The sequence below is a fragment of the Coregonus lavaretus genome (assembly GCF_964263955.1).
Source record: "Coregonus lavaretus genome assembly, chromosome: 7".
NCBI classification, from domain to species: Eukaryota; Metazoa; Chordata; class Actinopteri; order Salmoniformes; family Salmonidae; genus Coregonus; species Coregonus lavaretus.
Genome location: NC_139994.1, coordinates 35,131,378 through 35,145,467, shown reverse-complemented (window position 1 = coordinate 35,145,467; position 14,090 = coordinate 35,131,378).

Sequence of the window (14,090 nt, the reverse complement as noted above, 5' to 3'; positions counted from 1 at the left end):
GATGTACAAACTATGGCATAAGGGGACAAGCGGATAAGAGGCAATCCGTAATTTTGATTAAGACCTAAACTGGGATATGCTTAACACCCCGGCCGTCCTACAATCTAAACTAGATGCCCTCAATCTCACACAAAATATCAAGGAACCTACCAGGTACAACCCTAAATCCGTAAACATGGGCACCCTCATAGATATCATCCTGACTAATTTACCCTCTAAATACACCCCCGCTGTCTTCAACCAGAAACTCAGCGATCACTGCCTCATTGCCTGCGTCCGTAATGGGTCTGCGAACAGATATAGCCCCTGGTTCTCCTCAGACTTGACTGCCCTTGACCAGCACAAAAACATCCTGTGGCGTACTGCATTAGCATCGAACAGCCCCCACGATATGCAACTTTTCAGGGATGTCAGGAACCAATATACACAATCAGTTAGGAAAGCAAAGGCTAGCTTTTTCAAACAGAAATTTGCATCCTGTAGCACTAACTCCAAAAAAGTTTTTGGACAATGTAAAGTCCATGGAGAATAAAAGCACCTCCTCCCAGCTACCCACTGCACTGAGGCTAGGAAACACTGTCACCACCGATAAATCTACGATAATCGAGAATTTCAATAAGCATTTTGCTACGGCTGGCCATACTTTCCACCTGGCTACCCCTACCCCGGCCGCCAGCTCTGCACCCTCCGCTGCAACCTGCCCATGCCCCCCCCCCCCGCTTCTCCTTCACCCAAATTCAGATAGCTGATGTCCTGAAAGAGCTGCAACATCTGGACCCCTACAAATCAACTGGGCTAGGACAATCTGGACCCTTTCTTTCTAAAATTAGCAGCCGAAATTGTTGCAACCCCTATTACTAGCCTGCTCAACCTCTCTTTCGTATCGTCTGAGATCCCCAGAGATTGGAAAGCTGCCGCAGTCATCCCCCTCTTCAAAGGGGGTGACACTCTAGATCCAAACTGTTACAGACCTATATCCATCCTACCCTGCCTTTTGAAATTATTTGAAGGCCAAGTTAACAAACAGATCACCGACCACTTCGAATCCCACCGAACCTTCTCCGCTATGCAATCTGGTTTTCGAGCTGGTCATGGGTGCACCTCAGCCACGCTCAAGGTCCTAAACAATATAATAACCGCGATTGATAAAAGACAGTACTGTGCAGCCGTCTTCATCGACCTAGCCAAGGCCTTTGACTCTGTAAACCACCGCATTCTTATTGGCAGACTAAATAGCCTTGGTTTCTCAACTGACTGCCTCGCCTGGTTCACCAACAATTTTTCAGATAGAGTTCAATGTGTCAAATCGGAGGGCCTGTTGTCTGGACCTCTGGCAGTCTCTATGGGGGTGCCACAGGGTTCAATTCTCGGGCCGACTCTATTCTCTGTGTATATCAATGATGTCGCTCTTGCTGCTGGTGACTCTCAGATCCACCTCTACGCAGACGACACCATTTTGTATACATCTGGCCCTTCATTGGACAATGCCATACAACACTCCTTCCGTGGCCTCCAACTGCTCTTAAACGCTAGTAAAACTAAATGCATGCTCTTCAATCGAACGATGCTTGCACCCGCTCGCCCGACTAGAATCACTACTCTCGGCTGGTCTGACTTAGAATATGTGGACAACTACAAATACCTAGGTGTCTGGTTAGACCGTAAACTCTCCTTCCAGACTCACATTAAGCATCTCCAATCCAAAGTTAAATCTAGAATCGGCTTCCTGTTTCGCAACAAAGCCTCCTTCACTCATGCTGCTAAACATGCCCTTGTAAAACTGACTATCCTACCGATCCTTGACTTCGGCGATGTCATTTGCAAAATAGCTTCCAACACTCAACTCAGCGAATTGGATGTAGTCTATCACAGTGCCATCTGTTTTGTCACCAAAGCCCCATATACTACCCACCATTGTGACCTGTACGCTCTCGTTGGCTGGCCCTCACTACATATTCGTCGCCAAACCCACTGGCTCCAGGTCATCTGTAAATCACTTCTAGGCAAATCCCTGCCTTATCTTAGCTCATTGGTCACCATAGCAACACCCACCCGTAGTATGCGCTCCAGCAGGTATATCTCACTGGTCATCCCCAAAGCCAACACCTCCTTTGGCCGCCATTCCTTCCAGTTCTCTGCTGAAAATGACTGGAACGAACTACAAAAATCTCTGAAGCTGGAGACACATCTCCCTCATTAACTTTAAGCATCAGTTGTCAGAGCAGCTTACCGATCACTGTAACTGTACACATCCCATCTGTAATTAGCCCACCCAACTACCTCATCCCCATATTGTTATTTACATTGTTATTTATTTTGCTCATTTGCAGCCCAGTATCTCTATTTGCACATCATCTTCTGCACATCTATCACTTCAGTGTTAATACTAAATTGTAATTATTTTGCACTATGGCCTATTTATTGCCTTACCTCCATAACTTACTACATTTGCACACACTGTATATAGATTCTCTATTTTCTATTGTGTTATTGACTGTACGTTTTTGTGTATTCCATATGTAACTCTGTGTTGTTGTTGTTTTTATCGCACTGCTTTGCTTTATCTTGGCCAGGTCGCATTTGTAAATGAGAACTTGTTCTCAACTGGTTTACCTGGTTAAATAAAGGTGAAATAAAAAATAAAAAATGAGCGAGCTAGGACGGGCCTAGTCAATATAACTATTTGTTCAGCACTTTTGAAATGTACAGAGTCAGAATTCAGAACATGGGCCGTTCTTACAGTGTTCTCCCTGTACACCAAGTCAGAACCGTAGAATAAATAAGGGGGGCATATAAGTAGACAATGAAAGCTCTTACAATATTTGATGAAATACATTTCTCTAAAACAGGTTATAGGCTATATGTGCCCCACCAAGTCAGAACAGTAGGCGAAATTAAGAGGGAAAAATAGACCCAATTATTAGGGTGAGGCACATGGGCTACTAACAGCTTACTACACAACATACATTTCCGTTTATCCAAGATGGCGAAGTAGTGCAGTCCTGTTTCTGTCGTGTGCCTGTAAATAGCCTGTAAATAACTTGTTTTTTTGTATTTTTCGTACCTATTTCCCTATCAGACTTTTCATCCTTCTACAAAATATACTTTCCTGCAACCCGCCTCACTCAATGTGGAACGGATTCTATTATTGACTTACCTTTTATCTAGAATCTCCAGTGAAACTAGCTAGCCAGCTAGCCAGCTAACTAGCTACTTGCTATTAGCCTTAGCTAGCGGTGTTTCACCCAGAACATTGGATTTCTTTCTGCGGGATTAATTTTAATCACTGGACATTGATCACCGGATATTCGGCCAGTCTGCACAGCGCGTTATCGACCCAGAACATATCAGTTTTTCCGCTGGAATCACTGAATCACTGGACCTTTAACTCCGGATTCGTCGCTACCAGCTAGCTACAACAAAACGGACGCTGTGGTCTGGCTAATTATCCTGAGCTAGGCCCATCTCCCGGCTATCTACCTCTCTGTCAACCGGACGGGACCACCTAGTATTGACACGGAGCCCCGCCGATCCTACACGACTGGTCTGCCGACGAAATCGTCTGATGTGGTTACGACGTTAACCACGAAGATTCCATCCATCTGCTAGCCCTGGCCCGCTAGCTGTAGCCTCTTACTCACTAGTACTTCACCACCGGACCTTATGATAACTCAGCTATACAGCTGATATCTGCTGGACTGTTCCTTTTTACGGTACTACATCCTGTTTATGTTTAGCCTCAGCCCAAACATGGTTAGTTTATTGTTGTTTCGGTTATTTCTAATTGTACTATATCACTGTAGACCCCCCAGCCTAGCTAAACCTGCCTTAGATAGCTCCTTTGCACCTCCCCCAATACACGCGGAGACCGACTCAATTGATGCCTCCAGCGATGCTATCTCTTTCATCGTTACCCAACGCTTAGGTTTACCTCCACTTTACTCATATCCTTCCATATCCTTGTCTGTACATAATGCCCTGAATCTTTTCTATAACACCCGGAAATCTGCCCCCTTTATTCTATGTACCCAACGCACTAGAAGACCAGTTCTTAAAGCCTTTAGCCGTATCCTTATTCTAGTCCTCCTCTGTTCCTCTGGTGATGTAGAGGCTAACCCAGGCCCTGCAGCCCTCAGTATCACTCCTACTCCCCAGGCGCTATCATTTGATGACTTCTGTAATCGCAAAAGTCTTGGTTTCTTGCACATAAATATCAGAAGTCTACTTCCTAAGTTTGAGTTATTCACTGCGTTAGCACACTCTGCCAACCCTGATGTTCTAGCAGTGTCTGAATCCTGGCTCATGAAGGCCACCAAAAATTCTGAAATTTCCATCCCCAACTATAACATTTTCCGTCTAGATAGAACTGCCAAAGGGGGTGGAGTTGCAATCTACTGTAGAGATAGCCTGCAGAGCTCTATCATACTATCCAGGTCTGTGCCCAAACAGTTTGAGCTTCTACTTCTAAAAATCCACCTTTCCAGAAATAAGTCTCTCACTGTTGCCGCTTGCTACAGACCCCCCTCAGCCCCCAGCTGTGCCCTGGACACCATATGTGAATTGATTGCCCCCCATTTATCCTCAGAGTTTGTACTGCTTGGTGACCTAAATTGGGATATGCTTAATACCCCAGCCATCCTACAATCCAAGCTAGATGCCCTCAACCTCACGCAAATTATCAACGAACCTACCAGGTACAACCCTAAATCCGTAAACATGGGTACCCTCATAGATATCATCCTGACTAACATACCCTCTAAATACACCTCAGCTGTCTTCAACCAGGATCTCAGCGATCACTGCCTTATTGCCTGCGTCCGTAACGGGTCCGCGGTCAAACGACCACCCCTCATCACTGTCAAACGCTCCCTAAAACACTTTAGCGAGGAGGCCTTCCTAATTGACCTGGCCCAGGTATCCTGGATGGATATAGATCTCATTCCGTCAGTAGAGGATGCCTGGTTGTTCCTTAAAAGTAATTTCCTCTCAATCTTAAATAAACATGCCCCATTCAAAAAATACAGAACTAAGAACCGATATAGCCCCTGGTTCTCCTCAGACTTGACTGCCCTTGACCAGCACAAAAACATCCTGTACAGCATTAGCATCAAATAGCCCCCGCGATATGCAACTTTTCAGGGAAGTTAGGAACCAATATACACAAGCAGTCAGGAAAGCAAAGGCTAACTTTTTCAAACAGAAATGTGCATCCTGTAGCACTAACTCCAAAAAGTTTTGGGACACTGTAAAGTCCATGGAGAATAAGAGCACTTCCTCCCAGCTGCCCACTGCACTGAGGCTAGGAAACACTATCACCACCGATAAATCTACAATAATCGAGAATTTCAACAAGCATTTTGCTACAGCTGGCCATGCTTTCCATCTGGCTACCACTAACCCGGCCACCAACTCTGCACCCTCTGCTGCAACTTGCCCATGCCCCCCCCGCTTCTCCTTCACACAAATTCAGACAGCTGATGTTTTGAAAGCGCTGCAAAATCTGGACCCCTACAAATCAGCTGGGCTAGACAATCTGGACCCTTTCTTTCTAAAACTAGCCGCTGAAATTGTCGCTACCCCTATTACTAGTCTGTTTAACCTCTCTTTCATAACGTCTGAGATCCCCAGAGATTGGAAAGCTGCCGCGGTCATCCCCCTCTTCAAAGGGGGTGACACTCTAGATCCAAACTGCTACAGACCTATATCCATCCTGCCCTGCCTTTCGAAAGTATTCGAAAGCCAAGTTAACAAACAGATTATCGACCATTTCGAATACCACCGTACCTTCTCCGCTATGCAATCCGGTTTCCGAGCTGGTCACGGGTGCACTTCAGCCACGCTCAAGGTCCTAAACGATATTATAACCGCGATTGATAATAGACAGTACTGTGCAGCCGTCTTCATCGACCTGGCCAAGGCTTTCGACTCTGTCAACCACCGCATTCTTATTGGCAAACTAAATAGCCTTGGTTTCTCAAATGACTGCCTCGCCTGGTTCACCAACTACTTCTCAGATAGAGTTCAGTGTGTCAAATCGGAGGGCCTGTTGTCTGGACCTATGGCAGTCTCTATGGGGGTGCCACAGGGTTCAATTCTTGGGCCGACACTTTTCTCCGTGTATATCAATGATGTCGCTCTTGCTGCTGGTGACTCTCAGATCCACCTCTACGCAGACGACACCATTTTGTATACATCTGGCCCTTCATTGGACACTGTGTTAACAAACCTCCAAACGAGCTTCAATGCCATACAACAATCCTTCAGTAGCCTCCAACTGCTCTTAAACACTAGTAAAACTAAATGCATGCTTTTCAATCGAACGCTGCTGGCACCCGCCCACCCGACTAGAATCACCACTCTCGACGGGTCTGACCTAGAGTATGTGGACAACTACAAATACCTAGGTGTCTGGTTAGACTGTAAACTCAACTTCCAGACTCACATAAAGAATCTCCAATCCAAAGTTAAATCTAGAATCGGCTTCCTATTTCGCAATAAAGCCTCCTTCACTCATGCTGCCAAACATGCCCTCGTAAAACTGACTATCCTACCGATCCTTGACTTCGGCGATGTAATTTACAAAATAGCCTCCAACACTCTACTCAGCAAATTGGATGTAGTCTATCACAGTGCCATCCGTTTTGTCTCCAAAGCCCCATACACTACCCACCACTGTGACCTGTACGCTCTTGTTGGCTGGTCCTCACTACATGTTCGTCGTCAAACCCACTGGCTCCAGGCCATCTATAAATCACTGCTAGGTAAATCCCCGCCTTATCTTAGCTCATTGGTCACCATAGCAGCACCCACCCGTAGTCTGCGCTCCAGCAGGTATATCTCACTGGTCATTCCCAAAGCCAACACCTCCTTTGGCCGCCATTCCTTCCAGTTCTCTGCTGCCAATGACTGGAACGAATTGCAAAAATCTCTGAAGCTGGAGACTCTTATCTCCCTCAATAACTTTAAGCATCAGTTGTCAGAGCACCTTACCGATCACTGCACCTGTACACAGCCCATCCGAAATTAGCCCACCCAACTACCTCATCCCTATATTGTTATTTATTTTGCTCTTTTGCACCCCAGTATCTCTATTTGCACATAATCTCTTGCACATCTAGCATTCCAGTGTTAATACTATTGTAATTATTCTGCACTATAGCCTATTTATTGCCTTACCTCCATAACTTGCTACATTTGCACACACTGTATATATATTTTCTGTTGTATTTCTGACTTTATGTTTTTTTTTACCCCATATGTAACTCTGTTGTTTTTATTGCACTACTTTGCTTTATCTTGGCCAGGTCGCAGTTGTAAATGAGAACCTGTTCTCAACTGGCTTACCTGGTTAAATAAAGGTGAAATAAAATAAAATAAAAAACATTTAGTATTACTTTCTTAGCTACAGTATACATATCTCCCTGGCATATTACATCATTTATGCAGCAGCATACAGTACATTTTTGGACTCACCTTGTTGTGCTGTGCTCACTTGAACAGGAAGGTAGCGATGCGGTCCTTCGTAGGCAAATTTTGTCATCAGACTTTGTCATCGAAGTCTGCCATTCACTGGATTTATGTAAGGGTTGGTGTGAGGTGTGACCCGGTGCGGTGCAGGATAGGCAGTAGGCAGTGATGGTGAAACAAGGATCTTTACTGGTGATCCCAAAACCAGGATACAAAATAATGGATTTGTCACGAAAAAATAAAGGAGGAGCAAATTGGTCTCCAAAAACAGGCTGACAGCAAACATACAAAATACTAACTATGACTGAAAACAACGAAACAGGAAGAACACTTCTCAAGTACCTGTACATATGTCTCACGATCAGACACTGATTAGTACTGTTTGGCATCGAGAACTAGCAGAGAATACAGAGCAAGGGAACACAGGGAAGTGAGGGCAAAAATACACAGGTGAACAGGTAGACACAGGTGACACCAATAAGATAATGATTAGTCCAGACTGTGAGTGAGGAGGTGCCTAAGGTTGTCGGAGGATGACACCTAGTGGGTCGCTCCAGAACTGCGACCCCCTCCTGTAACAGTGCCCCCCGCCGGCAGTTCAGGATCTGGTCCACAGTAAAAGCCGGCTGCCTTCCGAGGAGGCGCAGCGGGGGAACAGGACGAGGAGGGGGAACCAGGGGACAGGTGGCGACGGGCTTGAGGAGGGACACATGGAACGGGGGATGCACCTGCATGGTGGGGGGAAATTGCAGGCGGTAGGCCACTGGGTTGACTCGCCGGATACTCTGAAAGGCCCGACGAACCAGGGGGACAGCTTCCTGGACTCCCCGCGGAGGGGAAGATCCCGCTTGGAGAGCAACACCCTCTGTCCCGGGCGAAAAACCGGGGCCGGGCAACGCCTGCGGTTGGCCTGATGTTGAAACCTTACAGAGGCCCGCTTAAGCACCGCCCATACCTGCCTCCAGGTGCGGTGACAGTGACTGATGTGGGCCTGGCCCGACGAGACCGACGCCTCCTCCTCTTGCTCGGGGAATAGGGGCACTTGGGGATAGGCAGGGGTCAGAGCAGCCCTGCCGCGGGCTGACGTGAGCTCAACGTGCGCGCGCACACCGGGCAAGCAGCCACGAAGGCGCGCATATCCCCATCAGCTGATGGCCACCAGAACCTCCTACGCAGGAACTCCAACGTCCTGGCACCCCCTGGATTGCTGGTGAGGTAGGACGTGTGCGCCCACTGAAGCAGTCACGAGAGCGCAGCCTTGGGTACGTACATCCTCCCCGATGGACCTCCGTCCGGATCGGGCTCCCGCCATAGAGCTGCTCTGACCAGCCTATCGATTCCCCACGAAACTGGGGCAGCAATCAGGGCACTGGGGACCATGGGGTCGTCCTTCTCCACCAGGTACACAGGGTATGAGATCGTGAACCAGAACCTGGTGAAGAACAACGCCCACCTGGCCTGGCGAGAGTTGAGCCTCTTGGCCCCCTGAATGTAGGCTAAGTTCTTATGGTCAGTCCATAAGACGAATGGATGGGCGGCCCACTCTAGCCAATGCCTCCACTCCCCCAGGGCGAGTTTGACCACTAGCAGCTCTCGGTTCCCCACATCATAATTCCGCTCCGCCGGGGACAGCCGACGGGAGAAAACCGCAAAGGGGTGAGTCTTACCGTCCGTGAGGAATCGCTGGGACAGGATTGCTCCCAACGCAACATCTGAAGCATCCACCTCCACAATGAACGGCAGGGACGGATCAGGATGCCCGAGGACCGGGGCCGATGTAAAGCGCCGCTTAAGTGCATCAAATGTGTTCCCCGCTTCCGGGGTCCAGGCGAAGGGGCTCACGCTCGTTTGGGTGTGGGCTGTCAGGGGAGCAGCTAGTGGGCTAAAATTGCAAATAAATCGCCTATAAAAATTAGCGAACCCTAAAAACCATTGTAGTTGCTTGAGGGATGAGGGATGGGGCCAATCCAGTACCGTGCTGACCTTGGCTGGGTCCATCCGTAGGTCCCCCTGGGTGACGATGAACCCCAGGAAGGAGACTGTCTCTGTGTGGAACATGCACTTCTCCGCCTTGACGTAGAGCTGGTGACGGAGAAAGCGTTGGAGGACCTGCCGAACGTGCTGCTGGTGTTCACTCATGTCCTTTGAAAATATTAGGATGTCATCCAAATACACTAAGACGCTGTAATCGAGGAGGTCCCTGAGCACGTCATTGACCAACACCTGGAACACCGCAGGCGCGTTGGCTGGACCGAACGGCATGACTTGGTACTCGTAATGTCCACTGGGTGTGTTAACAGCCGTCTTCCACTCGCCCCCCTCCCGAATCCTCACCATCGTTGTAGGCATTTCGTAAGTCCAGCTTGGTGAAGATCCAGGCTCCCTGCAACGACTTGAATGCTGTCGTCATCAGGGGGAGTGGGTAGTGGTTCTTAACCATGATGTCGTTGAGCACCAGGTAATCAATGCACGTCCGCTGCCCACCGTCCTTTTTCCCCACAAAGAAAAAGCCTGCGCCCGTGGGTGAGGTAGAGGGATGGATGTGACCCTCGATGAGTGCCTCGTCGATATACTCCCTCATGGCCAGCGTCTCCAGCGGGGACAAGGAAAACAATCGCCCTCGTGTGGGCATGGCCCCGGCAGGAGATCGATAGCGCAGTCGTATGGCCTGTGAGGAGGTAGGCCCTTGGCACGCCTCTTACTAAACACCTCCCCCAGATCCCAATACTCCCGGGGAATGCCTGCCAGGTCTGGGCCGGTGACAGAGCCTGTAGCTGCTGTCCTCCCGGTGGCAACCACCGCTAGGGCGGTAGGTGGTTCGGAGTGCGGGACCTGGGGAAGAGGTGAGGACTGGTAGGTGGTCTGGGATGGGATGGTGGTTTGAGCTGATGAGTGGTCGGTGGAGACCGGAACAGGATGGAGGCAGAGCCTCCCTCCAGGATGAGCCGCCCCGTGGACCAGTCTATCCGGGGTTTGTGGGATGAAAAACTGGATATCCTCCCATAGCCCCCCTGCCACCCAGACACGCACGGGGACAGTGCGCCAGGTGATGAAACCCGACCCCAACGGCCGGCCATCCAGGCCCATGACCGGAACCGGCTCAGAGAGGGAGAGTAACGGAACGCTCCACCCTTGGGCCAGCCCTGCGTCCATCAGGTTTCCCGCAACCCCCGAATCCAGCAGTGCATGCGCCCGACCCCGGGAGTCTCTGGGTTTGGGTTTTCGGTTCCGGTTCGCTAGCACCCCTCCTGATATTAGCGAGCCCTCCCATTTCCCGGCTTCTCCGGGCATGAGTCGCAGTGGTAGTCTGCCTGGCCGCAGTACAGGCAACGTCCCTGGACAAGCGTGCCTTGCGTCATCCCTCTCTGTGCGCACTCTCACAACGTCGATTGTCTACCCGCATCGAGAGGTCGACGAGGCCATCCAGTCGCTCAGGCAGCTCCCTGAAGGATAGTTCATACTTCATCCCCTCCGATAGCCCCTGCGCGTAAAGGACGACCAGGGCGGCCTCCTCCCATCGTGCCTCTTGAGCCCGGGTCCGTAACTCCACGGAGTAGTCCGCCACAGAACGGTCACCCTGCCGACAGGCCGTGAGCCGCCTCCCGGCCTCGTGCCCCGACACCACCCGAGAAGTGTCGAACACCTTGCGTAGCTCCCGGGTGAATTGGTAGGAGTCGGAGCACGCCGGTGTTTGGCTCTCCCACTCCGCGGTAGCCCAGGAAAGGGCCCGACCCGTCGACAGAGTGATAATGTAGGCCACCCGGCCCTGCTCCGTCGGGAAGGAGGAGGTTTGTAGGCTGAATACCAGGGAACACTGGGTGAGGAATTCCCTGCAGCCCTCTGGATGTCCGTCGTACCTCTCTGGAGGTGGTAGGCGGGGTTCCCGCGATATCGCAGGTGAGACTGGAGACGCCGCTGCCACGGCTTCCGCTCCGCCGGCTGCCGGGGCTGGTCGGGTGTCCACCCAGCTATGCACGGCAATCGTCAGCTGGCTGAGATTCTCAGTGATCTGCTGCAGGCTGTGGTCGTGCTGGTTCAGCATAGCTCCCTGCGTTGCCAATGCGCTGCAATACTGTGCTGCCTCCGCTGGGTCCATATTGGCTCTGTTTTCTGTAAGGGTTGGTGTGAGGTGTGACCCAGGTGCGGTGCAGGATAGACAGTAGGCAGTAGGCAGAGATGGTGAAACAAGGATCTTTACTGGTGGTCCCAAAACCAGGATACAAAATAACGGACTAGTCACGAAAAGATTAAGGAGGAGCAAATTGGTCTCCAAAAACAGGCTGACAGTAAACATATGAAATACTAACTATGACTGAAAACAACAATGTAACATGCAGAACACTTCTCAAGTACCTGTTCATACGTCTTGCGATCTGACACTGATTAGTACTGTTTGGCATCGAGAAAACAGAGCAAGGGAACACAGGTAAGTGAGGGCATAAATACACAGGCGAACAGGTAGACACAGGTGACACCAATAAGATAATGATTAGTCCAGACTGTGAGTGAGGAGGTGCCTATGGTTGTCGGAGGATGACACCTAGTGGGTTGCTCCGGAACTGCGACCCCCTCCTGTAACAGATTTATGGGAACTCTGAAAAAAACAAGGTCGAATCATGATGACGTCAGGGATCTTCAGGTCGTAGCTCTAGAAAGAGGCCCAAGTTCCCGACTTACAATTCCGAGTTGGATGACCGTTCAAAACATATTTTCCCAGTCGGAACTAGTTTTTTCCTGAGTTCGCAGTTGTCTTGTACTCACTGAAGTCAGATTTCCCAGTTCTGAGTTAACAGTTGTTTTGAGCGCGCCAGAAATCATGCTGGATTGATAGCATGGCCAATGTTGAATGTTTATAATTTTAAACTTGGAAAATATATCCTTAATCCCAGACTTTGGACCACACAGCCACTCCACTGAATAGCAGGCTAGTGATTGCTTTGCAATTGTCACGACTTCCTCCGAAGCTGCCTCCCCTCCTTGTTCGGATAGGCTTTGGCGTTCGTCGTCACAGGCCTTCTAGCCACTGCCGCTCCATATCTCCTCATTCCATTTGTCTTGTCTTGTCAATTACACACACCCTGTTCATACAGATGAGTGTAGCTCGGTGGAGCTACCTGTACTTTGTATTGCCAGGGTATATTTTCCCCGTGTGCCTGTATTTGTTCCAGTGCGCCTGTTTTGCGCACTGGACTGTTGACGCTATCCAGCGTAACTGTGTACTACGGAAAAACGTATGTGATTTACCCTCCTGCGCCTGACTCCTTCAAATCACACTCTCACAGAATCACCCACCCGAAATGGAGTCAACGGGAGAGGAGCGCTTGCCTGGAGTCATGGCACGGGTCCAGGAGCATTCAACGATGCTAGCCAGCTTGGGAGAAGCGATGGATCGGGTTCTTCAGGTCGTCCAACTTCTGGAGAGGAGAGGACCTGATCTGTCGAGACCAGCTGGGCAACCGGATCCAGCCACCCACACCCCAGCGGGATCCATATATCCCGACCACGGGAGTTCGATGGGACAGCTGCTCTCTGCCAAGGATTCCTCCTCCAACTGGAGCTCTACTTCTCCAGCATCAGGCCGGCCCCATCGGAGCGGGAGAAGGTGTCCGCCCTCGTCTCCTGCCTCTCGGGGAAAGCCCTGGAGTGGGCCAACGCGGTCTGGAGCAAAGGAGGAGCCGTGTTGGACAACTATGGGGAGTTCGCTCGCCTCTTTTGGGCTGTCTTCGATCACCCGCCCGAAGATCGAGAGGCGGGCTAGCGGCTGGTCCACCTGAGGCAGGGGACGAGGACTACACAGGACTTCGTCTTGGAGTTTCGGACTCTAGCAGCTGGGTCCGGGTGGAACGAGCGGGCCCTTATCGACCACTTCCGGTGCCATCTGCGGGAGGACGTCCGAAGGGAGATAGCCTGCCGGGACACCATGTTGGCCTTCACGCAACTGGTGGACATGGCCATCCGTTTGGACAACCTGCTGGCAGCCAGAGAACATCCTGGAGGGGGTCTGCTCGTTCCCACCCTGGCCAACTCGGATCCCAAGCTGATGGAGCTGGGTGGAACCACAATCCAAGAGAGCGGAGGATGACAGCGCCAGTGTCACTCTGGTGGCACGAAGGGACATTACACTGCACATTGTCGTCAGCGTTCTTTTGGGTCGGGAGGCGGCAGGCAAGGCACTCTCGCATCACCCCAGGTATCGAACACCCACACTCGTTCAGAGCCCTCTGCTGCGCACTGTACCCTACCCATCTACTTTCCTGATCACATGGTAGTTCCCCAGTGGAAGGCGCTAGTCGATTCAAGCACAGCTGGGAACTTTATGGACAGGGCATTCTCACACAGTCTAGGCATTTCATTGGTTCCCCTATCCATTCCACTCTCCATCAGAGCACTTGATAGTCGACCATTGAGGAATTTCACAATTTTGAAGTAGTCAACTGGGAGGGACTTCCTATGAATTAAAGGGATACTGCAAGATTTTGAGATTTAGGTCACAGAGTTTTCAAACCCAGAGACGCATCATTGCAATACTTCCAGGAACGCGTTACAAAGCAAACTTTTTTATAATTTCAGCTTACGAGCCAAAAGTGGTCCCTGTACTACGTCATCCAGTTGTGTACTACGTC